General features: G+C 49.3%; 1 pseudogene; it reads right to left on the bottom strand.

The window, feature by feature from the left end:
• Positions 1-1,423: 1,423 nt before the first annotated feature.
• On the bottom strand, positions 1,424-17,696 carry LOC133351473 (collectin-10-like; annotated as a pseudogene).
• Between the last annotated feature and the right edge of the window lie 8,849 nt (positions 17,697-26,545).

Here is a 26,545-nt window from a genome sequence, read left to right as displayed (position 1 = left end):
TCTATTGTTCTGTAACAGATAGCTATTCCACTGGTACCGGCATGGAAGGCTTCTCGAACTACGTGGTCGAAGATTATGTAAAATAATGTGTACGCCGCATGGGAAGATGCGAAATAGATAATGCTTGATGAGTGGAGGTGTACATATTACGTTGAAGATTATTTAATGTGGACATGGAATTGGTGGACAGGTGTTTCAGAGATAAGAGAGCTGATGCTAGCATCGTTGAGAGCCGCGGTTCAAATCCAAGTCTCAGCTGTCTTTGATTAATCCCGCTATTCACGTGCAGTAAGTTGATGATCCCAGTCCGATCACCAATGGACTCTGCAGCAAAAAAGAAAACATAAACGTTGATTTTGTACTGAATTTGACCAAATTCAAAGTCTGAGAATTAAAATATTCGGTTTGACTCATGCATCGAACGTGACTGTCAATGGCAGGGTCTGTGGAAAAGCGTTTCTGCCCACTTAGTCTATGAGCCCTGCAGACCAGACATTTCACTTATCTGAAAGAACTGATGCGGCATAGTTTAGCAGTTAAAATGTCATTGTTGTGGCCAATACTATTGGATTATCCGATAACCACGACATTAGTGGATTATCAAGTGATTCGCTCTTATGGAGTACACAAATAACCCAGTTACGACAAACGTTTTGCTACTACCCTCGGGGGGTACCAATTCTGCTACTGGCCCATGGACTGTGTGGAACTGTGGTTGTTTGAAGAGATCTCAGAAGTAGCTCTGTGATGTCTGTTTATAAGGGTTCTTTAAAAAAAACGAAGGACAGCGAAATTTACCGAGAGGAGGCCCATGACCAGTTCAGATAATCGTCACTGGTGTTGGTGGGCGTGAGCGGGAATAGAACTGGGGTCTCGGCCGGGTTCGTAGTGCAGTACGCTAACCACTGCGCCACCACGCCCCACATGCACACACATGCACACACAAACGTCTGCACACACTGTATAACGGGGGATAACGTTTTGATTATGTAATTTTATTGTAGGATTACAGATTTACCTCTTGATCATAAAGTCACCCAAAAGCATTGTAATGCAATTATAAATGAAAATCACGTGTAAATCTTGTCTAATAACATGCCATTAGATTCGTTTTCAATTGCAGAGATATATCCGTCAACTTTATCGAGGCCTGTGTGAATTTCACAACATCATTGGAGGCAATTCCACGGTGACGGGATTCGAATAGATACGTTGAGTAGCACACGTGCACAAGCGTTATCATTAATGTACACTGCGCTAATTTAAAAAAAATGATTTTGCTACCAATATTATGATTCATAATTAGGCTTTTGGATTGGGTCGTCGTGTACCCTTCTCATGACCCAGACCACCTGATGATGCTGGATGTGATCTCTAGTGAGTTATCGCTCGAGATCTGAGCTCCTGTTAACCCCCTGGCGATGCTGGAAACACGCTGTTACCAGAAGTGATGATCGCCCCGGTTGTCGAGTCAAAAAACGGATCGGCAGCCGAAGGATGGAACACTCATGGAAAGGATGTTCACGGTGGATATGAGTGCCGGTGTTAGATCGGACTGTTAGAAGCTAGCTTTTTTTTAGGAGGAAAATCTATGAATAACCAATGATGATAATGATGATGGTGGTGGTAAGGACGATGATCTACAACGTATCTCACACTTGTTACGCCATCACCGTGGATTTGTCCCACGCGCGAGCGCCTGACGTCTTAAGCGGGGAATTCACAAATGAAATGAAGTTGCATATGACAACCAATGTCATTCCACTTGCCATCGGGATATATATTCACACAGTCCTCATCGCCACCCCAACTATTGGGTTCACCCGGAGCAAAGTTTCTATACCACCCGAGCCTGGATCCATCCGAGAACACGAAATTATTTTCAAGCTGAATGTCATTCAGGCCAATGAAAGCGCGGTCGCCTCTAACGACCTGCTGGATTCTAGCATTCTGAATGGCGTTCTTGGGCATGGCCAGGACACCGCCGTGATTTGCGCACTGCTGCCTGGCACTGTGATAGTTGGATCGATTGGTGAACAGCCGGTAGATCTTGTCTGAGCGTCACCATGAAGAGTGGCCAGGAGAAACCAGGATTCCGTCATCGCCGTCGTGTAGGAGGGGTGGGGAGGAGGGCAGAGAGAGACGTCAGCGGTGTAGAAGACATGCAACTGGAAATCACTTGTAACACTCTGTTCGTACGTCTGTCTGTAACATTCAACGTATATGCTATGGAGAAAGGGCCATTGTCCGCATTAACTGTCGACTGTCCTTGTAATGCCACACGGTGCTCTTCGCAAACGGGTCAAGTTTAATTTTTTAATTTTTTTGGTAATGAGGGGTCACAGATTTTCGCAAAAGAAGATTTAAAAATTGTATGGCAATTTGATACCAATAAAAAATAAATTGTACCGAATTGATCAAATGATTCCCCACAGCAACTTGAATGCAAAACTAAGCAGAGTCGAAAGCAACGTCGCCAAAAACCCTTCCTGCGTAGCGAATCGATGACGTCAATGCCTGTGACGTGATGCCGCCAAGAGTCGTGTCACCATCAATTGCCGGCATCTTGTTCTGCGGCTTTCATCGTTAACCATCGTCGGTAATTGTTTAAACACATCTGAAAATCGTTGCCTGACCCAAGGGTATGTTAGATTTGTATTAATTGATCATAACGCCACGAATTCAACCGTGTATTTTTGTTGTTGGCCAGTGTCAGTAACTTGGCAGTTATCGTTTCCAATGTTATATGTCCTCTTGAATCGTGGTGGTAAAGTATGGCCTACCAAGCACCATAGCCAATATGGGGTGTAACAGAAGTTTTCACCCAGCAGTGGAAGGCAAAGTTCCGTAAAAATTTGTATTTACATTTATAGGCTTCTACGATCACTATTATGATTCATAATTCGTTTGGATTGGATTGTCGTGTCAATTGCGACATTATAGGGTCAATCGTGACAATGTCAATTGTGACGATACAGCTGCGCGATCTAACCTCCCACGCTACATGTTGGTTAATTATGAATCAAAATCGCTGTAAACAATAGTTTATATTTCTCCACACCGGGGGAGAGGGGGGGCAGGGAAGACTTTGCAGGGGTGCGCATTTACCCGATCATCGACTGCGTTACCTCTCACTCACTTTTTGGCAGGTGCTGCCTGGTTCCCTTGAGTGAGTCGATCTGCGACTGGAGTGAGGCGAACTGTGCATTGAAGTTGCAGTTGCACGGGGCTCCTGGTAAAGAAACGCATGCCGCTTCAGTAATTTCCTTTTTATTTTTTAAAGGTGCATTTACATGCACATATTTCAATGCGCCGCCGTGTATGGAAAGCAGGAAATGAAGAGAACCTGCAGGGTAAACAGCCAGAACTAGGCCAGTTTGAAGAGGTTGGTTTTCAAGACAGACTTCAAAATACATCTAACGATACTGATTATGTTCGGAGCAATAGCAAATCGTTCCAAAGCCTGGGAGCTGCACATTGGCAAACGCCCCATCACTCCAGGAAAAGTGCCTTGATCTCAAAGTCCTTAGAAGAAGTTCGATCCGAAGGTCTCAGGGACTTCGTTTGAGAATCAACGTGGATGAGTTCCTGCAGATAGTGTGGGGCTAACCCGTAAAAAGCGGTGTAGGTCATCAGCAAGATCATATAGTCGAATCGGTACTTGACTTGTCGCCAATATAAAGACAAGAGAGCATGTGTGTGATGTGCTTGCGTAACGGTGTTGCATGTAAGCACTCTGGCAGCTGCGTTATAACATTCTTACCCGCCCCAACTGGACATGTGTGAAAAATAGCTTTATAGCTCATCGGATTCCGAACAGTAACTCATTAAAGTAATGGCATCGGATTACGCGTCGCACTCCACTTGATGATCACGCTATCAGCGTCACAGCACCGAGATAGAAACGATCCACTTATTATCTTTCAAAAGGCCTGTAGAAGCATGCATCGCAGAGCTATTTCTCAGTTCCCTTAAAGCAAAACTTTCCCTAATGGCCCTGCAACAAAGAATACTGTTCATTGCATGCATAACTTTCATTTTATTATTATTATTATCTGAATTAAGAACCAATCTATTGTGATGGGTTTTTCGTGGTATGCAATCATTTGGAGTGGAAGATGGCAGCCTTCACACGGTCCACTCAGTTGAGTGAGAAATCACGACGAATGCCATTGACATGGCGACTGAACCTCGATCATCGATCTCTCCAGTCTCTAGAGCAACAACACAAGCCAAGCCAACGGCCCTCTTCAGGGCCAAACAGCATGCCACGTAGGCCCTGGGACATCTCCTGGGCGAAGTACGAGTATCTAGCTAACATAATGAACACCCACGTAACATTTATGTACTGACGCTCCAAGAAAACCACGTCTTGAATACCCCCTACATGCCATTTGCTACCAAATCCATGGATACAACCTCACGACGATCCATTACCACCCGAAATATGGCTTGGCCACATCCGTGAAGAACACCATCACAGCGTGCTATGCCTTCCCAACAACTGAAAAATATGCCACCTACACAACCAGCATCAAGATAGAGTAACTGCACATCACCAACGTGTACAAAGCCCTGACCCAATTACTTAAAATGGCTAAAGTCAGCGCTCCCAAGTGCACCAATTCCAGCCCTATACATTGGCGACTTTAACAGCCCCTATACTATGTGGGACCATGCAGTAAATCGCGCCGACGGTGGAGACCTCACCGACTGGATGTCTGCCGAAGATCTGCACATGATTTTCGATCCCAAGCAGCAAACAACTTTCCACTCTGCTTGCTGGCAATGCGATTTAAATCCTGTCTCCCCAAAAGTCAAAATAGGCCCAATCATCAACCACATGGGCATCGAAATCTCCATAATTCTGTCAAAACGATTACCAAGGTGGAACCTGGTCAAAACTAACCGGCACTACTGTGAGGATGGTGTATAAAAGAGTAGTGAGTCGAATTCCAACGACACCAGAATGGTATCACCTTTTTGTTGACCTCCTTACTGCAGCTGCATCTGGAATGAATCCACTCCCTGCTGGACAAAAGAGACGCAGGACCAACTCCAACAGTACATCAAATCGAGCAGTCCACAGGTTGGAAGGGCCTGCTAGAGACTTCACACACAGCTAGCATGCCTGGGCCCTACTGTGACATCTGGGAGCTGCTAAAAGAATACCAGACCGGAAGAGTCCTGCCCAAATATATAGCCTCCAAACTAGTGGCAAACAGAACAGGACCGCTCAAGAAAACATCAAGCAAGAGATCCATCGTAAATTACATCAGACATTGCCATCAATTTCTTCACAAGACCCTACCACCATCACCACAGAGGAAGTGAGGGAAGGTCTGCCTGAAATTACGAAAGGTAAGGCTGCTGGAAGAGATGGTATTCTCCCAGAATTCCTTCATCACTTAGGCCCTGGAGCACACCAAAGGCTGGAAAACATGAATACCAAAAGCATTCAAACTGGATGCATGCCAAAAACATGTTGTAAGGCAATGGTGATTGCAATACCCAAAACGGGAAAGCCAATTGATGACCCGGGAATCTATAGGCCATTATCGTGTCTGTTGCATGACCTATAAACTCTTGGAACGTATCATCCTGTGGAGAATCAGTCTCCTCGTTGAGCCGGTCATCACTGAAGAACAAGCGAGATTCCGGCCTGGACATAGCTACTGTGACAAAGTCTTGGTCTTTGTGATGCACATCGAGGCCCAATTCCAAAAGAAATCAAAGACCGGCACAGCCTTTGTGAACTTGCCATCAGCCTACGGCACAATCTGAATTAAGGATTTGATGTTGAAGCTCGCAAGGACCATTTATTGCCATGAAACAATATGCCTGATATGGACAATGCTGATAAATAGGCAACTGCGTACTTATTTGGGTGACAAAGCCAGCTCACGCTGGTTCCTCAACAATAGATTGCCACAAGGTTCAGTACTCACACCAACTCTCTTCAGTGTCTACACTAGTGTAGTAGGTTCCAGGAGACTTGGACGACGTAGTTGGAGGCACACTTATTTATTAAGCACAAAGTACATAACAGGCCGAGATGTACAACACTCGAAGGGGTATCGGCCCCTTCACCCGTCTAACAGGGAGATCTACAATCTATGTCACAGCTAGCCTACTCCTAGGTCCTCCACTGCAGGGCTAGGGGAGGCTAGCTAACCCATCTCTGGTTAAGCTGGGATTACGGCACCCTGAGTCCCCAGACCGGCTCTTACAAGAGCATCGGCTCTGGGCTCTTGGGGCCACGCCACTGGCTTGCCCTGGTCGGTCCTGAGAAGGACAGCGATCCAGGGGAGTCCCAGGGCCTATCTAGCAGGTCTTCTTGCTTCGCTGGTTAAGGCTGAACACTGAACCCCGAGCCCTCCGGCTCACCGCCTTATATAGCAACTCCCCCACTGAGGGGTGGGGCCGTGAGGGATCCCAGCGCCGTGTTAGCCCCCCAGGCTAAACGGTGCGGACGTGGATGTAAGCACCTCTCGGCGTACGGGCATAACCACGCCCAGTGTGTTTGTTTTCCCTCCGTAACACCTCTACACTAGTGACATGTTACCAAGCAGATGACGCAAATTTTAAAATACGGATGGCTTTGCCCTGGCAACTCAAACAGCCACTTTTAACGATATCGAATCTTACTCTGAACTAAGACATAATCACCTCTCATCAAGACGGATTACATCTTGATAATAAGATCGCCAAACACAGTCTGACAGTGACCTTCTGTGGCAACACTGTGCGACACTACCCCACTCTAACCTCTCCCGGAGTGAAGCTGGACCACACACTAACAATCCATGACCACCTGCAAAACGGTAGTCGCCAAAACCATAAAAGGGTCAAATTGGCTAAGAAACTGGCAAGCATAAGCTAGGGAGCGTCAGCACCATTACTACGGACATCAATTATGGCCTTTGTGCACTCCGTAGCTGAATACTCGGCAGCAGTATGGAGCAGAAGCAGTCACACTCGACTTGTTGATGTAGTTTATCACTGGAACCCTCAAGATGACCCCAACACCCTGGCTGCCCGTACTATGACACATCTCTCCCCCACCCATCCGCCGCAACGCTGCAACCCGCAGATAAATCGTGCGAATCTAGGAAAACAGTCACCTTTCCATTCTTAAGGATCTCAATAACGTCCCACGTCATTGCTTGAAGTTAAGCAAGCACCTTTGAACCCATGCACTTAACTTTCAACAATGCTAGTTCAACCCCGATGAAGCTTGGAGAGATTAATGGAGTTCAAAATAACTCACAAACAACGCAGAAGATCCCTGGGTTTGGTTTTCCACGGGGCTCATGACCCAGCCTAAGCTATGTATGCAAAAACCATTGCAGATGCGGACACCTGATGCACAAATGAAAAATTTAACATTCTCCAGTGTGCGACTGTGGGTATCCAGAACAGACCAATACAACATACAATGTCCGATCCACATATATGATGGAGACATCACAGGGAAGCAATCCGCTGCTCCTGATGCAGTTGTCCGACTTGACAACCTGAATGTTGAATTGTAGTTGTTGCTCCGCATACACATCAGCAGCCATACCAAAGCAGAAGATTCGAAATTGGGCTAAAACCAATTGATTCACTTCATTCGAGCACCCAGTTTACGTAGCTACCTGGATTTGAACGCATATCCCTAGTGATGCCAGCTCAGCACTCTGACGTCTGAGCCACGTGCTCACATTGTAGGTTTTAATTTAATCAGCTGTAGATGGGATGTGGATGCCTGATTTAATTAAACCCTAGACAAGGATTGAAAACTACCACCTTTACATTTTGTAAATCAGTCACATCTGTCACAAGGACGCGCATCAAAATAAGCACCTGCATGAGAACTGGGACCGGAAGTCGGCATGAAGGACAGCTGGATGAACTCACTTACCCACACACGCACTCACTCACTCACTCACCTACTCACCTACTGACTCACCTACTCACCCACCCACTCACCTACTCACTTACAGGCTCACCTACTCATCCACCTACTCAGCTACTCGCCCACCCACTCACCTACTCACCCACCCACTCAACTACTCACGTTCCCACTCACTCACATACTCACCGACCCACTCACTCACTCACTGACTCACGTTACCACTCACTCACCTACTCACCCACTCTCCTACTTAGCAGTCCATCTGCCTGGAAATCACCTACACACTCACTCACCTACTCAACCCGCCCACTCACCTACTCAGTGGTCTATCGGCCTGTAACTCACTGCCACTGCACGATGTTCGAAACTCTTCACAGATATTGAACATGTCAGACAGAGCTTGCGATGTATGAAGACTGCACACTCGGTATAACCTGGGTTATAAGAATTGGCGCGTTTATAAATGCACGTAATTGCTTAAATGTACGTTAAATAAAATACATGAGAATCATGGCTGAGCGAATGAAGCCTTTTCAGCTCAGTGGATTAAGAACGGCTGGGATTATGCATGTGTAGAGGTGTAATTGCGCATGGCTACGAAAGGTGTCGTGTGATTATGCATGGCCACGGATGGCCAACAAACACAAAGGGCGGGGTTACGGCCGTACACAGGGGTGGCGCTCGCACCGACGTCCACATGTACATCCCCCACGGGCCCCCCCTTGGGGGCAAGTCCTATAAAAGGGGATGAGCCGAAAGGCTCGGGAGTGGGGACTCAGCTTTAACCAGAGAAGAACGAAGACCTGCTAGTATAGGCCCCGGAGCTCCCCTGGCTCGCTGTCCTTCTAAGGGCCGACCAGGGCAAGCCGGTGGCGTGGCCCCGAGAGCCCAGACGAAGCTGGTCTGGTGACTCAGGGAGCCGGGATCCCAGCTTAACCAAGCTGGGACAGATAGCCTCCCCTAGTCCCGTAGTGGAGGAGTTGGTATAAGTTAGAGGGGTTAGCTGTCGAGAAATCCCTGTAGCCAAGTGACCTGTACAACTGTGTTGGTGTAATAAATAAGTGTGCCTCCGATCCTGTCGTCAAGCCTCCATATATACTTACTACATCTGGGGTCAGAAGTAAACGTCCAACGATGGACACACGAGGGACGACACGTACCAGGGAGTCGGAGATGGAAGACGCCGCGGCCGAATCTCCACCAGTGATGGCCGGGGTCGAATCGGAGCAGCCGGGGCCGAGTACGCCCGCGCCGCTACGACAGGAGGAGGGGGATGCGTCGGCCGAAGGACTCCGGCTGGCCCACTCCCGCCTGGCGGACCTGCTCTACGCCGCGGCCGCCGCGTTGGAGGAGATCACGCGGCTGGGGGCTGGAGGAGCAGCGCGGGTCGACGACGGCAGCCGGCGCGGGGCGACGTTTCCCGCCACCCCGACGCGGCTCGCGGTCAAATTTCCCGCCATCTCTACAGTACGAGCGGAGGGCGGGGCCGGCCCGCGTCACGTGTCTGCTGAGCGCCAAGCACAAGCCGTGACATCATCAACGCCGGCCGGCGCGTCAACATCAGAGCGACCGGCGATGCCATGTGCACGGCCCGCCCACACTGTATCATCGGCGGGGAGCGACGGAGAGCGTTCTGCGGCCACGGACGCCGCCTTACAACAGCGTCTGCCGCCTCTTAAAGAATTTGTCGGCGCTGACGGAGACTGGGGCGGCTTCAAGAGGCGGTTCATCGCTCATCAAGAGATGGCGAACTGGTCGGACGCCGAGGCTCTACGCGCGCTGCCAGCGATGCTGGACAACGACGCCCTGGCTACCCTCACCTCGGCGCCGAGGGAAAAGCGCGCCACTCTACACCTGGCGTTGCAGCTGCTGTCAGCCGTCTATGGGCCGCCTTCGGACTGCAGGCAGCTGTTCCACGATCGGAGTCGGGGCGCCAACGAGTCACCCCTGGCCTTCCGGACGGCTCTCCTGGCTCTGGCAAAGGCGGCTTTCCCAAGGATGGACGAGGAAGGAGTGGATGCCATGGTGGCTGAGAAGCTGCTGCTACTCGCTGACGAGCTGGATGTCAACGTCCTGGCTCAGGACGACGCGGAGATGTCGTCCCTGCTGGTCGCGCGCCACATCCACGGGGGCTTGCGGTCCCTGCGTCGGAAGGCGGCAAAGGGGGCGGCCGGCCATGCCATGGCGACCACCGCCCTCCCATCGGAGGAGGTCTGCGGGGTGGAGCGGCGAGGGGAATGGAGATCGGCGGCACCGCAGGCTCGGAATGGACCGAGCCGCCAGGAGCAGCCCAGGTCATCTGGGGCGCTCACACGCTGCTACAACTGTGGCCTGCAAGGCCACGTTGCGTCTGGATGCCGGGCTCCCCGTCAGCGCGGGGCGACACCTCGTCAGGACGCCACGCCGTCTCCTCCCAAGCTCCAGCAGAGAAATACGGCGAGTCGCGGCACCTCACACGTTTGGCCCACGCACGCATCCGACACACACTCACGCGCTCAACTAAACAGGGCTCCAAATTCCCCGTCCGTCGCGCGCGATTGTTCGGTAATGCGGCGAGCGCTCCAACCGGGTCAGTGGTCGGAGCTCGCCCATCGTGTCGTTGCTGCGTCGGCGGGATCATCGGTCGTGGTCGGTCACATTGATGGGGTAGAGGTGCGGATTTTAATTGACACAGGGGCATCGGCGACCATTATATCTGATTTAATTTATAACATCCTTCCCGTTCAAAGTCGTCCCTTGCTCCCTGTTGACGTGCCGTGCTATGCCGCTAACGGGGGCTCTCTGGGCATTATTGGCCAAATCCGCGCCACTATCTGCATTGGGGACATTAAATTATCCGGCCCTGTTTTGGTTTCCTCCTCACTCGCGGTTCCGTGCCTGTTGGGGACGGATTTTCTGGCCAAAATGCCCATCCGTATCCTTATTGACCAAGGGTGCATTGAGCTCCCATCGGGCCGACGCGTTACATTTCTGTCTTCCCCCACCACGGAGCGTCGGGCGTTTGCCACCGTGCAGGCGCTCGTCACAAAAACTGTGCGCGTGCCTCCGGGGGCTCAGATGCTCGTCCCTCTTAGGTTGCGTCGGCCGTTTGATGCAGGGGTTGCGGATCGGGGGGTCTTGTTGGGTCCATCTCGGGCCGGGGTCAATGGACCCGATTTGCTCGCGGCTCAGACTATGGTGAGAGGGGATGGGGACCCCTTCATTGCAGTCCTTAATGTGGGATCGCGAACGGCCGTGGTTCCTCAAGGGACCGTGCTTGCACACGCAACGCCGGTGCCCTATGAGGAACCACTCGTGGGTCAGGTATCCACCGATCCTCCGTCGCGACCGCATTCGGACTCTGATGACGGATGGCTGGATGCGCTTTGCGCGGGTTCAGTGGACCTGTCTGACTCGCAGCGCGCGCAGCTGCGAGTTCTCCTGAGCGAATTTGCTGACGTTTTTAGTCAACACAAATTTGATATTGGTTGTACAAAATTGCTGCGACACCATATTGACACGGGTGACAGCGCGCCAATCCGCCAAAATCCCTTTCGGTTGAGTCCCGCCGAAAAGGATCATGTCAAATCGGCTGTTGATGACATGCTAGCCGCCGATATCATTTCCCCTTCCACCAGCCCGTGGGGCGCGCCGATCGTTTTGGTGAAAAAACACGACGGCTCACTGAGATTTTGTGTTGACTTTCGGCGTCTCAACAAAATCTCTGTGGCAGATGCGTACCGCTTCCTCGGATGGATGAGTCGCTCGACGCCTTGGCCGGTGCGCGATTCTTTTCCACCCTTGATTTGCTATCTGGATTCTGGCAGCTTCCTCTGGATGACGAATCGAAACCTAAGACTGCTTTTCGTACACCGCAGGGCCTCTTCCAATTTAACCGCTTGCCGATGGGTTTACATTCTGCGCCGGCAACTTTTCAGCGGTTAATGGAATTGGTCTTGGCAGGTTTGCAATGGGATTCGTGTTTGATTTACTTAGACGATGTCATCGTCTTTAGCAAATCCTTCGAGGAACACCTCCAGAGGTTGCGTGCTGTTTTTCTCAAAATGCGGGCTGCCAATTTGAAATTTAAACCACAGAAGTGCCATTTACTCCGCGAATCGGTGCGATATTTGGGTCACATTGTTGGGCGCTCGGGGATATCCACTGATCCCGCCAAAACGGAATGCGTCAGCTCCTGGCCGACTCCCACCTCTGTGGGAGAGGTCAGGAGTTTCATTGGGTTCGCGTCGTATTATCGGCGATTTGTGGCTGACTTCGCTACGATTGCGAAACCATTGCATGCCTTGACGTCCAAGGGAGTCAGGTTTCATTGGGGGCCGGAGGAGGAGGCTGCTTTTCGCGCCCTCAGAAATGCTTTGGTGGGAGCTCCGCCGTTGAATTACCCGGATTTTTCACAACCCTTCTTGCTCGATACAGATGCAAGTAACACGGGCATCGGGGGCGTGCTGTCCCAGCTCATTGGGGGCGTAGAGCATGTGGTGGCTTACGGTAGTCGGGTACTGTCTCCAGCCGAACAGCGGTACTGCGTTACCCGTCGGGAATTATTGGCGATTGTTTATTTCATTCAGCAGTACCGCCCGTATCTGTACGGTCGGCGGTTCACCGTCCGTACAGATCATGCGGCCCTACAATACGCCCTGCGGGTTCAACAACCATCGGGCCAGTTGTCTCGATGGTTGGAGATTCTCCAAGACTATGACTTTGTCACCACATATCGTAAGGGTCTCCGCCACACGAACGCTGACGCCCTGTCGCGATTGCCACCCACTTCAGAGTGCGCGTGCCTCTTGGGTTCGGGGCGTTGTAGGCCTCCGAACGTCACCACCGAGTCGGTCCTCGTGGCCGCTGCCGATGCACCTTCGGTTTCGGGTCCTATTGAGCAAGAAGGGAGGGATTCGTTGCTGGGGTTGTCGGTCGCGGAATGGGGTCGCCTCCAAATGGAGGACACCTCCCTCCTCGCTCTGCGCCGTCGCGCCGGGGGGGTTGGCCAGGGGGTGGAAAACGTTGACTCGTGGGGGTTGTTCCAGGGACTTTTAATGCACTGGGATGGTAAAACCCGGCGCCAGCGGCTCGTGGTGCCTGCTGCTTTAAGGGGTAAGGTGGTATGGGCTGTTCATGAGCGGCTTCTGCACTTGGGAGTTCATAAGACCTTTGCCACGCTCCAGCTAGATTTCTTCTGGCCGGGCATGGAAAAGGACGTGGGGGATCTCTTGGGGTCATGCACGCAATGCGCGCAGAGGAAGCCACCTGCTAGGGGGTCCAACCCTCCGCTGCAGTCCATAAAAGTTTCCCGGGTTAACGAGCTCGTCGCTCTGGACATACTTGGCCCATTTCCCGCGACGCCCAGGGGCAATAGGTATTTACTAACGGGGGTTGAATACTTCACGAGATGGCCTATGGCCTGGCCCCTGGCGAACCAGTCGGCAGCAGCCATCGCGGAGGCCTTTGTCCAGGGCTATGTCCTCGACAAGGGTGCTCCGGAACGGCTGCTTACTGACCAGGGTAGGAGGTGTGCGACCTCTTGGGTACGGAGAAGGTTCGGACCTCTCCGTATCACCCACAAACTGACGGGATGGTGGAACGGCTGCATCGGACCATCACGTCCATGCTGTCCCAGCAGGTGTCGGTATCCCAGACGGATTGGGACCTCCGCATAGCCGGTGTGTTGCAGGCCTACAGAATGGCTCCTCATGCGGCCACCGGATTTTCCCCTTTCTTTTTAATGTATGGGCGCGAAGTTAACCCCCCTGTGGCGACCCAGCTGAAGCTCTCGGCGCTCCCGGCGAAGTCTAATTTGTCCGAACACGTTAAATTTAACATCGCTAAATTGTCTGAGGCGCGGGAAGCGGCCGTGCAAAATTCTGAACTCCGCCAGAAGGCGAACGAGAGGCTTCGGTTGGGGCGGGTGCAGGTGGTCAAATGGGAACCAGGGGACAGGGCGTGGTTGCACTGTCCTCAGGTGCCGCTGGCAACCTCGTCGAAATTGGTACGGCCGTGGCGGGGGCCAGTGGAGGTCGTGCAGGTTTTGCGGCCGCAATGTGTTCGCGTCAAATGGGGGAGGCGCCGGTGGTATGTGCACCCCTCAAGGTTAAAACCATTTGTCGCGCCGCCCCGTGGTTCACACACACACACGCATGGCCAAACGTGTGAGGGTGTCGCCGACTCCCCGTCGTCGCTGCACTCGCCTAACCTGACGCCAACTGTTCCGTCCCCAGGTGAAACAGGAGTGACGGGCCCACGCCCACCAACCCCTCCCGGTGGGGTCGGGGGTCACTCGGCAGCGACGCCTGACTCTCTGGCACCCGGACCGTCAACAACCTTCACTGAGCGTGCCAGGACGGGCCCTTGTGACGGGCCCGCCGCGAGAACGCGCGCCAAAACGCGCAGACTGTTGTGAGGTCGGCCGTTGGGGGGCCTTGCGGACAATGGAGAGGGTGTTGTGAGGTCGGCCGTTGGGGGGCCTTGCGGACAATGGGAGGGGTGGCGTCCGGAGTGTATATATATGGGGGTTTTGGGGTGCTTATTCAGGGAGGGCGCGTCGGGATATTTTTTTTCTCTCTCTCTCTCTCTCTTCCTCTTGTTGTTCTGTTAAGGTTCTCTTGTTCTTGTTGGAAATAATTTACGCGAGGCACACACACGGGGGGTTGTGAGGGATACACCTTTATTCAGATTTTTTTTGCAGCCAGGGACGGCTGCGAGCTGTACAGGGGGGGGGTGATGTAGAGGTGTAATTGCGCATGGCTACGAAAGGTGTCGTGTGATTATGCATGGCCACGGATGGCCAACAAACACAAAGGGCGGGGTTACGGCCGTACACAGGGGTGGCGCTCGCACCGACGTCCGCATGTACATCCCCCACGGGCCCCCCCTTGGGGGCAAGTCCTATAAAAGGGGATGAGCCGAAAGGCTCGGGAGTGGGGACTCAGCTTTAACCAGAGAAGAACGAAGACCTGCTAGTATAGGCCCCGGAGCTCCCCTGGCTCGCTGTCCTTCTAAGGGCCGACCAGGGCAAGCCGGTGGCGTGGCCCCGAGAGCCCAGACGAAGCTGGTCTGGTGACTCAGGGAGCCGGGATCCCAGCTTAACCAAGCTGGGACAGATAGCCTCCCCTAGTCCCGTAGTGGAGGAGTTGGTATAAGTTAGAGGGGTTAGCTGTCGAGAAATCCCTGTAGCCAAGTGACCTGTACAACTGTGTTGGTGTAATAAATAAGTGTGCCTCCGATCCTGTCGTCAAGCCTCCATATATACTTACTACACATGTACAGTGGGTAATAATTGACGGGGAACTTCTTGTGAGGCAACACGATATTTATTTGGTTCTATTATACAAGGTCCCTAACACAAAGGGGTAGCGGCCCCTTTACCCGATACCTGGAGAGGTATGGCCTCCGGACTGCACGGACCCTAGCACTGGGAATCCCGGTAACCTTCCGTCCTCTGACTGGGGTCCTAGGAGAGGCTATGCTGACCCGACCGTACCAGGTCTTCGGGTCCTGACCATTTGCCTCACTGAGCTCCGGCCCTTAGAAGGACGGCAGAGCTTGGGGTCCAGGGTCCTAACTTCAGCCCAGGTCTTCAGTCTTCGTCTTGGAGATGACTGAGCCAGACCCTTGAGAGGTCCGGCTTATATACTGGTTCGTGGCTTGCTCCACCCTAGCCACACCTCCCTTCCAGAACTTTCTGGAAGGTGCATTATCCCCCGGTCCCCCCTTTCGGGGTCCAGGGAATGTGTCCCAGGATCCGCTTCCCATGGATTGTCGCTGGCCCTTTGAGCAATGGTCATTAACACTGGCGTGATAGCGCTTCCGCCCCCTATTGACGAGAAGGAGGAGCTACCAGCCAACAGGGTGGTGAGTGCCGAGTAACCCCCTACACATGTATATGTATTTTAATTTTGCTATCAATACAGGAGCGCTGGAAGCTTCGATTTGGTACAGTGCCACGTGTAGTCTCAGCACTGCCCTTAGACCCAACACTGCCCATATACTCAACACTACCCAGAGACTCAACATTGCCCCCTCCTTAACCTCGTGCTGTTCCTCTCTCTAGCCTTACCTCTTCTACACTGCCCATTCTCTCCCCCATCCTCGCCACCTCCACTCCTTCCCGTCCCTCCCCTACCCAAATCCTGCACGCCCACCATCATATTTCATCCCTTGCACGCTCCTACCAACTAAAGTAATTCTGTTCTGTTTCACTGTTTTGTAAGCTATGTGAGTGAAGGCACTCCATATGTAAATACAGACAACTCGGTGGGATTGTCCTACCAGGTGGTCCAGGCGGGCCTTGCACCCCAGGTATCCCAGGAATTCCTTGGTCTCCTTTCTCTCCAGCCACACCTAGACGGACAAAGACAAAGATCCTCCATGTAGCCTTAACAAACTGTTGGGGCAAGTGCTGTTAGCGAGTAGCAGAAACCATGATGGCTGGCACGGCACACAAGGGGGTGGTTTGCCAGTACCATGCCTGGCCGCCTTTGTCTCCCCATTGGCGATGTTTACTACACACCGCAGCAGGTACTCGTTTTAGGCTGAACCGACCTAGGGGAGACCCAAGACCGATTCAGATGTTCGTCACTGGTGTTGGCTATGAGCGGGAATGGAACTCGGTTTGCCAGGTTCGTAACACAAGGCGCTAACCACTGCACTACCGCTCCCCATGGACACATTTTGGGGAGACGTCGTGTTTATTTTATTGTCCTTCCCCCGCCCCTCCGATTAGCCCGGTCGGCGACGTACCGTGCAAAAGAAGTTCAAAATACATACACTATACACTACACTACGATACGCTCCACTGTCCACTACATTATACAGTACACTATTATATACTACCCTAATATACACTACACTTAACACTACACTATATACTGCATTATACACTACTATATACTGAACTACTATGCACTATATTCTTTAGGTCTTTTGGTAAAGTCACGTACCGAAAGACCCAAAGAATCACGTAGATAGGTTCATAGAAAATGAAATTATTATTTGAACCTATCTATTTTGATTTGCAGTCACAAAAGCTTTAAGTCAATATTTACTATATATTACATTACTATACACTACATTACTTTATAATACACTATGCACTGCATTACTGTACACTACACGACTGTACACTGCACTACTATGCACTACACTACCATACATTACTACATTACTATACACTATACACTACACGAGTTCATCATCCGTACGCACGTATTAAGGATCTCAGACACTCCTTTGTGCCTCTGCCTTTTGCCTCCCGTTGCCACGGTGGCTCGGAGATGTTAACCACCTCCTCTGGTGTACAGGAGGTCGTGGATTCGATCCCGACCCGGACACCTGCTCTATATTTGGAGTTTGCGGGTTCTGCCCATGGGCGCGTGGATTTTTCTGTGGGTCCTCCGGTGTTTCGCTCGACATCCAGAATCACAATCACGCGTTTAGAGCACTTATTTGCTATACATGTCCACGTTGAGCAATCATTTTTGATAGCCAGGTCGTTTCTGAAAAAGAGCTGTATAGTTCAGTGAGCCTTACCTGCTTAAACAAAAATATAGTTTAGTTTAACCTGTAATGGTTGGCACCACGATGTACTTGTCGGAGCAGAGTTTCTTGTTGGCCTTTTCCAGCGGGCCCACGGAGGAGAGGGCTCCGGTGGCAGCCACGAAGCCGAAGAGGATGGCGGCGGCGAGTCGGACGAGGATTGCCATCGTCATCTCTCCAGAGTCAAATCTGTGACTGCCGAGAAGAACAAAAACCCATCATCACCCGACAAGTTTCCCCTCTCCCTACGCACTGCGCGGGCCATGGGGATTATCTCTCCGTAAATATGTCTATGTGTGTAAGGTGAACATCTTTCGCACCGTACGTACCCAATTGCGCTAATCGGAGGCGCTCTTTCGTGTTCCACAACGGCCGCTTCTCCAGTGATGACAATCCGATGGCGCGTGCTACGTTTTTTATAGTCAAAATATTTGAATCAATTTGAATAATTTTCCATGGCGGGGCGGGGAGAGGGGTTAAATTTGTAATGATTTTCATAAAGGCGCCCGATTCATGCAAATTCAGTCACACCTCGAGATTTTTATTTATCTCGCGCGATGAGGGCAAAAAGAGACAAACAGAAAAAGAAAAAAACGCATTTTATATGATTTCTGTTGAAAAAAGAAAGCAAAATTAAACCCCGCACCTTGAGATGTGGCGCTGTGTGTGTGTGGTCGTTGCACGGGGCGATGGCTCAGCGGTTAGGGCCCTGGGCTGCGCTAGGAACGCGGCAGAGACCCAAGTTCGAGTCCCGCTGACAGTTCCACATGCAGAATCAACATCACGCCTTTATAGTGTTTGGCCTTTATAGTGTTTGGCCGCTATAAATGTCCACATCGTGATGGTAGATATAATTTGTTAAAGTTAGGTCAATCGAAGTTTCTCGTCATGGATTTTGCATGTTGGCAGCTCTTTTTACTTATTTTGCATGAAGGCAATGAGCGCCCGCATTCTTGTGAGGTTAACGACGGAGGAAGGGAACACCGTTGAGGGATGCAAAGCAGATGTTGAGGTCCTTCTTTCGTGCCCCTGCTCACGGTTGAAATCAAGCTGTCATGTAGAACGAGGGATACAAATCAATGGAGAACTTGGGCGAGTCAAGTTAAACATTTTCTTTTGCTTAAAAACACGCGGTGTTGCGTCTTTCCGGCACAATTGTACGACTACTCAGAGCACCATCATTACATTTATGCTGCACCCATAATCATAGACCTGTCTATACAATGAGAAAACAATACATACTGCACTTTATTTAAAAAGGTAATATATGTCGCGTTGACTGTTTTTCCCGTCAATATTATGTCAATATGTCAATATGATGAAGTTTTTGGCTGCTGCTATAAATTTCCATTTGATAAGCAACTTTCTTGAGCTATCATTTGTGACAGCAAGGTCACTTCTGATAAAGCGCTGCAGAGCTCAGCGGGCCTTACCTGGTCAAATAAGAAAATGTTCACAGTTTTACGTCGCTTACATCAGGATGTCTATATGTAGCTAATAAAATCCCACTGAATGTCTAGATGTGGCTCATATAATTGATTACATTTTATTTTGCGTCATTCATGCCAATTGCATCTCACAACGAAATACAATAATCATAATAATAATTACATGCCAAATATAATTATATTACATAATTATTACGTTTATAATTTAGTAGAAATAATTGCGTATACAATATGTAAAAGTGTATATATTTGTGGAAATATGTTAGTGCAAAGCGCGTTAAGTTAACTATTTAACATAACATTACAGAGTTTCAAGAAAAAACTAAAACTATTCTTCTTCCACGCGTTTGTCCCACTCATGTGGTATCCGCTGTCGTTGCCAACCTTCTCCAAGCAGCCCTGTCCGGCGCCATCTCTCTTTCTGTTTCTCGGGCCACCATGGCCGATCGCACCACATCGCCCCACCTCGTCTTCTGCCTTCCTCCTTATTTATTTCCTTCCACTTACATCACTTGCACCTTCTGGTCCACATACTTTTCCTGTAGTCTCTCCACATGACCGAACCACAACAGCCTTTTCTATATTATCTTCTCTGTGATTTCTACCACATTGAGTCTTCCTCTCACTTCTTCATTTCTCACCCTGTCCTTCCTTGTTAAATCAGCAACATCCTTATCTCTGTGACTGCCATAGCTTGGTCCTCCCTCTTTCTTGGGCCCCAGCACTCGGCCCCATGCAACAGCACCGGCCTCACCGCAGTATTGTACACTTTTACCTTCAACCAAACTGGGACCCTCTTATCACACACCACACCAGTCATCTCTCGCCATTTCAGCCATCCAGCCCTTGTTCTCATCTCTCCTTCTAGTGATCCATCAGCACACATCGTTTCAGCCAGGTAATTGAACTCGTTCATCTTATCAACTGTTCACTTCCAATTTACAATTCTCCTGCATGATTTCCACTGAAATTTGGCACCGTATAATCAGTCTTTGTCCGACTAATCCTCAACCAACTCCCTTCAATATTATTAAACCCATATCTGAAATCATCTTCCAATACCCTCTGCTTTCATCGCATAGCACAATGTCGTCTGCAAACAGCATACACCAGTGGGGCTCCCTCTGAATATCTCTCGTTACTGTGCCCAGCACAAGAATGAACAGGAAGGGCTCAGGGCAGAACCTTGCTTCACTCCCGCTTTGATTTGAAAGCTCTAAGACACTGCACAACTGTTTCGCACGTGCATTTTTCCTCCTTCATATCCTGAATCAGTCGGACATATACATCAATAATACCTAATCTTATCATACACCACCAGATGAGCTCTCGAGGCACCCTGCTGTACGCTTTCTCTACATCAATAAACACCATATAAACTTCTCCATCATTACTTTCAGTCCAAAGATTGAAGCCACTATGGTCTGAATCCAAACTGACTCTTGCCAATATACACCATCTTTATGAGTCTCTTTTCTATGATAATTTCCCAGAGTTTCATGGTGTGACTCATCAATGCTATTCCTCTGTAGTTCCCATACTCTTGTACATCATTTTTCTCTTTAAAGATGGGAACCATAGTACTCTCTCTCTCTCTCTCTCCACGCATCTGGCATTTTCTTCTCCATCGAGATTTTCCCAAACAGCCCCATCAATGTTTGAACACCCGTTTCTCCCATTAAATTAAACACATAAATTAGAATCTCATATTGCCCCACTGCCTTTTGATGTTTCATGCTCCCCAGAGATTCCACTACCTCTTCTCTGGTTGTAGTATCTGCAACTACTTCAAATCTTTGATCTCCCTCAACCATTTTGCGTCTTGGGATTTCCACATTCAGAAACGTCTTAAAGTACTCTTTCCATTTCTATCTAACCTTTATCTCATCCAAAATTGGTCGTCATTCACTGTTATTAATGAGATTGACATGGTCAAAGTGCCTGGTCTTACTCTCTATGGCTCTTGCCAAACAGTATAGCATCTTCTCGCCTTCTTTGCTGTCAAGCTTCTGGTAGAGTTGTGCAAATGCTGTTGTTTTGCAATTGCTACCACGTTCTTCTTGCTGTCAGGTATTCATCCAGATGGTCCTTCTTTCTCGTGTTCTGCCACTTATTAAACTTGGCCTTTTTCTCTAGCTGTTTTTTGCACTTCATTACTCTACCACCATCTTTTCGTCTGTTATGTCTGTCTTTATTTTCTCACTCCCACTGTACGACCTGCTGCTTTCAATATTCCACTCACCAGTTGTTCCCATATGTAATTCACGATCCCCCTACGCCTTACGCTTTTAAAAATTTCCATAGCTTGTGTGTGGAAGTTTCTTTCTCATTATTTAGTCGCCACCACTTCACCCTGCTACAGTTCTTTTGCCTCACCTCCCTCTTCCTAATTCTTTTCACTATGCAATCTGCCACCAGTAGTCTATGTTGTCAAGTCACACACTCTCCAGGGATCACTTTGCAGTTCTTCACTCCTTGCAGGTGCTTCCTCCTCACCAAAATAAAATCTCTCTGGCTCGTAATCCCTTCACTCTGGTAATTCATCAAATGTCCCTCAAGCTTCTGGAAGTAGATTTTCACCACTGCAAGATAATTTGCCTGGGCCATTCGAAGAATGTCCTCTCCTTCCCCATTCCTACTACCATATCCCCATCCTCCATGGTTCCTTTCATATCCGTCCTTACCTTTCCACAAGTTTAATCAAATACATTTAAACTCGAGATTTTAAATGATGCAGGTCGAATCTGTTGGACACATTGCAACAACTGGTGGGGGTTTCAAGCGCCGCGGAGACGGAGTGGTGAAATCGGATCATACTCACATGAGAGCTGTATGTATGTTCAACTTATTTTGCACCGTATGTAGCCAGCTGTGTTAATCGGAGTTGGCAGGGGCTCTTAGAATCCTTCATCTGTGAGTGAACATATCAAGGATGACGATGACGATGATTATTATCATTTAAAGGATGTGCATTGATCTGTATGAGTATGAGTGTGTGTTGATTTTTCAGTAAAAATCTGGGTTATTGTATTTTTTGTTTGTTTTAGTATCACTCGTGTAGCGGTAAGGGCTTAATGTAAATGAACCACAAGTATAAATGTGAATTAAAGTAATAATGACCATGGATTGGGCCCATAGGGTCACTTGAGTGCACAGAAGGTCACGCCCACCAGGAGAGTAATCAATTCAGGGTACAGGATACCTATTCAGATTCGGGTGGACCCTGTACAGGGGTTGAGCAGTGAGATGGTGTGAATTGGGGTTGATTGCTGTGCATCTGAACAGAATTACTAATGCACGAATGCTCCTCAGAAGAAGGAGGGGCAGGAAGGAGTGGCGAGGGGAGGGAAGAGGAATGGGCTCTAGAAAATGGGCAGTTAAGGGAGTTAAAGGGCAGTTAAAGGATTGAAAGGCAGTATAGGGAGTTGAAGGGCAGTTAAGGGGGTTGAAGGGCAGTTAAGGGGGTTGAAGGGCAGTTAATGGGTTGAAAGGCAGTTAATGGAGTTGAAGGGCAGTTAATGGAGTTGAAGGGCAGTTAATGGAGTTGAAGGGCAGTTATAAAAGGGATAGAAAGGCAGCAAAGAGTGAGTAAAGTCTGGAGAGGAAGAAGGAGCAGCTGGGTTGTGAGAGCTCAACACGATCTCTCCCTCTCTCTGTTTGATCTCATTATGATCGCTTTGTCACGGACTCCCAATATTCTCGTGCTATGAACTCAATAGGCACTGGAAATCGCTTGGGGATTCTGGCCACCCACTCAAATTGTTGAAAGGCATCTTATTTTATTTCACATTTATAGAGCACGCCTTGGCTCAAGGACCTCTATAAGAACGTTTAAAATCGGTAACAAAAATCGAGTAGTTTCGATGGCAAGGGCAGTGCAACGGCTGATGGTCGAGTGACTGTAACAGAGGGCACGTGGGCGTCACGAACGCGCTCGGGTCGGGAAGAGGAAGCAATGGGCGATGGAGAAGAGGGGAGTCTTTAAGAGAGGAGTGGAAGGATGCTAAGGAGGGGACTGCTTAATGTGCAAAGGCAGCTTTGAGTCTATGGGCAATGTTGAGTCTACGAGCAGTGGTGAGTCTACGGGCAGTGTTGAGTCTACGGGCAGTGTTGAGTCTATGGTGCAGTGGTGAGTCTACGGGCAGTGGTGAGTCTACGGTGCAGTGTTGAGTCTACGGTGCAGTGGCGACTCTACGAGCAGTGGTGAGTCTACGGGCAGTGTTGAGTCTATGGTGCAGTGTTGAGTCTACGGGCAGTGGTGTTGAGTCTACGGGAAGTGTTGAGCCTATGGGCAGTGTTGAGTCTCAAGGTGTTAGCTACGGCAGGAGCACAGTCGACGCGTAAGGCATTGTATAGTTCGTCACTAAACCATAAAACTACAAATTCCAATAAACTGTCTGCATTAGTTGGAGAGGCACACTCGTGTAGAGATAACACACAAACAAGGAAAAAGATACCCCGTATAGCCTTAACAGGTTGTTCGGACAAGTACTGTTATCGACCCGCAGCAGCAGCGCTGTGCAGGCAGGGCACACGAGTGAATGAGTGGCCAGCACCACGCCCGCGCGGCCGCCTTTGTCTGCCCGGTACCGATGTCTACGACACACCACCCCACCAGGAACTTGTTTGAGGCTGAGTCGACCTAGGAGAGGAGGCCCCAGGACCAGGTCAGATAATCGCTAGCACTGGTGTTGGTGGTGGCCATAAACAGCAATACATATCCCCCTGTAGCCTTAACAGATTGTTGGGGCAAGTGCTGATTAGGACCACCTATGAAGGCCGAAACAGCACGCGAGGGAGTGTGTGGCCAGCACCACGCCCAACCGCGTTTGCCTCCCTAGTGGCGATGTTTACACACTGCACTAGGTACTCATTTGAGGCAGAGTCGACCCACATTGACCAGAATGCAAAAGTATGTCAACTGGCCATCAAGACTCAACAAGACGTGATGAGGCGCTTATCCAGCAGTAGATTCACAAAAGGGGTGTAGGTGGACAACAGATACTCAGTAATGTCTTTTCATCCTGAAACAAACACGTCTACGTACTGTATGTTATAACGCCAGTTGGTGATATGATCTCTCTACTTTGCAATTATTCGTGAAAGCATCTTCCACAGAAGGATTTGCACATGAACAAAAACAACTTTTATTTACTAGGTAAGGCCCACTGAGCAATATAGCTCTTTTCAGAAGCGACCTGGCTATCACAAATGATATCTCAATGAAGTAGCTTATCATCAAGTGGAAATTTATAACAGCAGCCACATACTCTAAACGCGTGATGTTAACTCTAAATGTGGAGGATTAAACCAGAGAACCCGGTGAAAATCCACGCGACCACCACGGAGAAGAGAGAGAGACGCAGACTCCAAATATATAGCAAGCATTGTCAGGGCCCGGGGTCTCACCCACGCTCTCCTTCATACCAGGTGAGGGATATAACATCTCCTAGGCACCGCGGCGCGCTCCTTATCGGCACATTTATAGAAATACTATATGAAGACAACACGTTTAAAAAGGAACCACGTAACACAGTGGTACCACGCTGTCAGATTGAGAACGGTGATGATACAATTCGGGGCTGGAGCGACACTGCCCCCACCTTCACCGGTATTCCTGATGGGGAAATTTCTCCCTCCCACTTCACGAGATATTCTCTCTGAAAGAGAAATGTATTTGTTTAGAAACACACGTTAAGCGAGGTCGTTGCTCGAGTGATGTTTAAGGTTCACGGTGCAGAATCAGAATCTGTATTTAGACTGGAGGAGGAATCCGATGAGCTCTGAAGCTCTTTAATATCAAAGGTTTTTTTTGGGTAAGATCACGTAAGTATAAATGCGTCATGAACCCACCAACACCCGACGCAGCTAATTAGTAAGGTTTGTCACGTAAACAAAACATTCCAATTCATTATGAGTTCAGCCCACCGGTGTGTTGGAGAGTAAACCCACAACAACATTTACAATTTGAGTTCCGTGTTAAACCAGCTATGAAGCTCTTTTTTTATCACAGACGAGCGGGAAGTACCCAGCGTTGCCCCGGTCAAAAAAATATTTCAAACCTACTCTTAATCTAACAGCAGTGCATACTGACTGTGGTGGTACCTGCTATGATTACAGCAGTGCACACCGACTGTGGTGGTACCTGCTATTACTACAGTAGTACATGCTGACTCTATAGCAGTATTTATGGACTCTATAGCACAAAGTACTCACCTCACAGAGTGGAGAGCCTCCGGCCTCGCCTAGATTGTCCAGCTGGCCGGGGTGGCACCTTGGCAGGCAGGGGCTGGGCTGCTACCCCTGACCCCCCCCCCCCCAGCCACGATCTCCCCGGCCGCTCTGCAGTAATATCTACGGCCTATAGTGGTAGCATCTACCGACTGTATAATAGTAACTGCAGGCATCGGGGTGGGGGGGTCATCACACAGTGAATAATTTACCTGAGCATTTAGTGTATTTTTATAGGCGCGTGAGTTGGTATGGTCGTGCACGCGTCATAAATAAATACATAAAAAGAAAGCGCGCAGAAATCACACTAAATCTCTAATTAAACTAATTTTAAGTTGACGGATATGAAAAGGGAATAGTGCTTGCTGACGGCGGGGCTTACAGCTTGGAACCTGGCTAACATCACGGTTGGAGAGCCAAATCCTTTGCAAGTGCGCGAACACACGCAAACACACACACCCACAGACAAATTGTGACTTTTATTTTATCACAGATGTCCACGCAGTCAGCGAGTTTACAACAACAAATGAATAATACGTACATTAATTATATGTCCGATTAATCAAGATTTGGCAAGGCAGCAAAAAGAATAACAAAGCAGTCCCAGACCACACCAAGATAACACCACGCAGCATTAGTAGCACCTCAACTATCGATACACGTGTAATGATGAAAGTTGCAAATCACATTTGCAAATGTGACTGCTGTGTCGAGCACGAATCTTCTGCTTCAGGAATTTTTTAAAAGAAAGATTTACGATGTTCAAGGAGGAAACGAGATTGTTCCAACAACAAATGCGTTGTCACCTATTCCAATTAGGTGATCCCCTATTCCAATCAGGTGATCCCCTATTCCAATCAGATGATCCCCTATTCCAATCAGGTGATCCCCTATTCCAATTAGGTGATCCCCTATTCCAATCCTTGTTCTAGGGATCACCATACTCTGCAGAGGATGAGCGTGGCCCTCATTTTTTTTTGACCAGGTAAGGTACACTGAGCTATGTAGCTCATTTAAGAAGCGACCTGGATATCACAATTGATAGTTCTACGAAGTTGCTTATCATCATCACGTGAAATGTAGAGCAGCCAAATACTCTATACGCGTGATGTTGAGTCTACATGTGGAGGGAAAAACAGGAGGACCCGGAAAAAATCCACGTGACCACGGGGAGAGTAAATTTATCTGGGTCTTCCGGTGTTGCCCTCCACGTTTAGAATCAACACGCGTCTGGATTAGTTGGCTGTTACTATACCTTCCCACTTGTGGTAATGATAATATTAGCCAATTCGATGAGCCAAGTCGTTCCGTGCAAGAGCTCATAGCTCAAGTGGACTTTACCTGGGAAATAAAAAGAGTTTAGTTATCTAAACGCGTGATATTGATTCTAAATGTGGAGGCCCACTGAGCTACGTAGCTCTTTTCAGAAGCGACC

The sequence above is a fragment of the Lethenteron reissneri genome, chromosome 37, assembly GCF_015708825.2.
Source record: "Lethenteron reissneri isolate LAM-NWPU_2019-01 chromosome 37, ASM1570882v1, whole genome shotgun sequence".
Lineage (NCBI taxonomy): Eukaryota > Metazoa > Chordata > Hyperoartia > Petromyzontiformes > Petromyzontidae > Lethenteron > Lethenteron reissneri.
The sequence above is the reverse complement of the archived record's forward strand: the minus strand, read 5'-3'. Positions and strand labels throughout refer to the sequence as shown.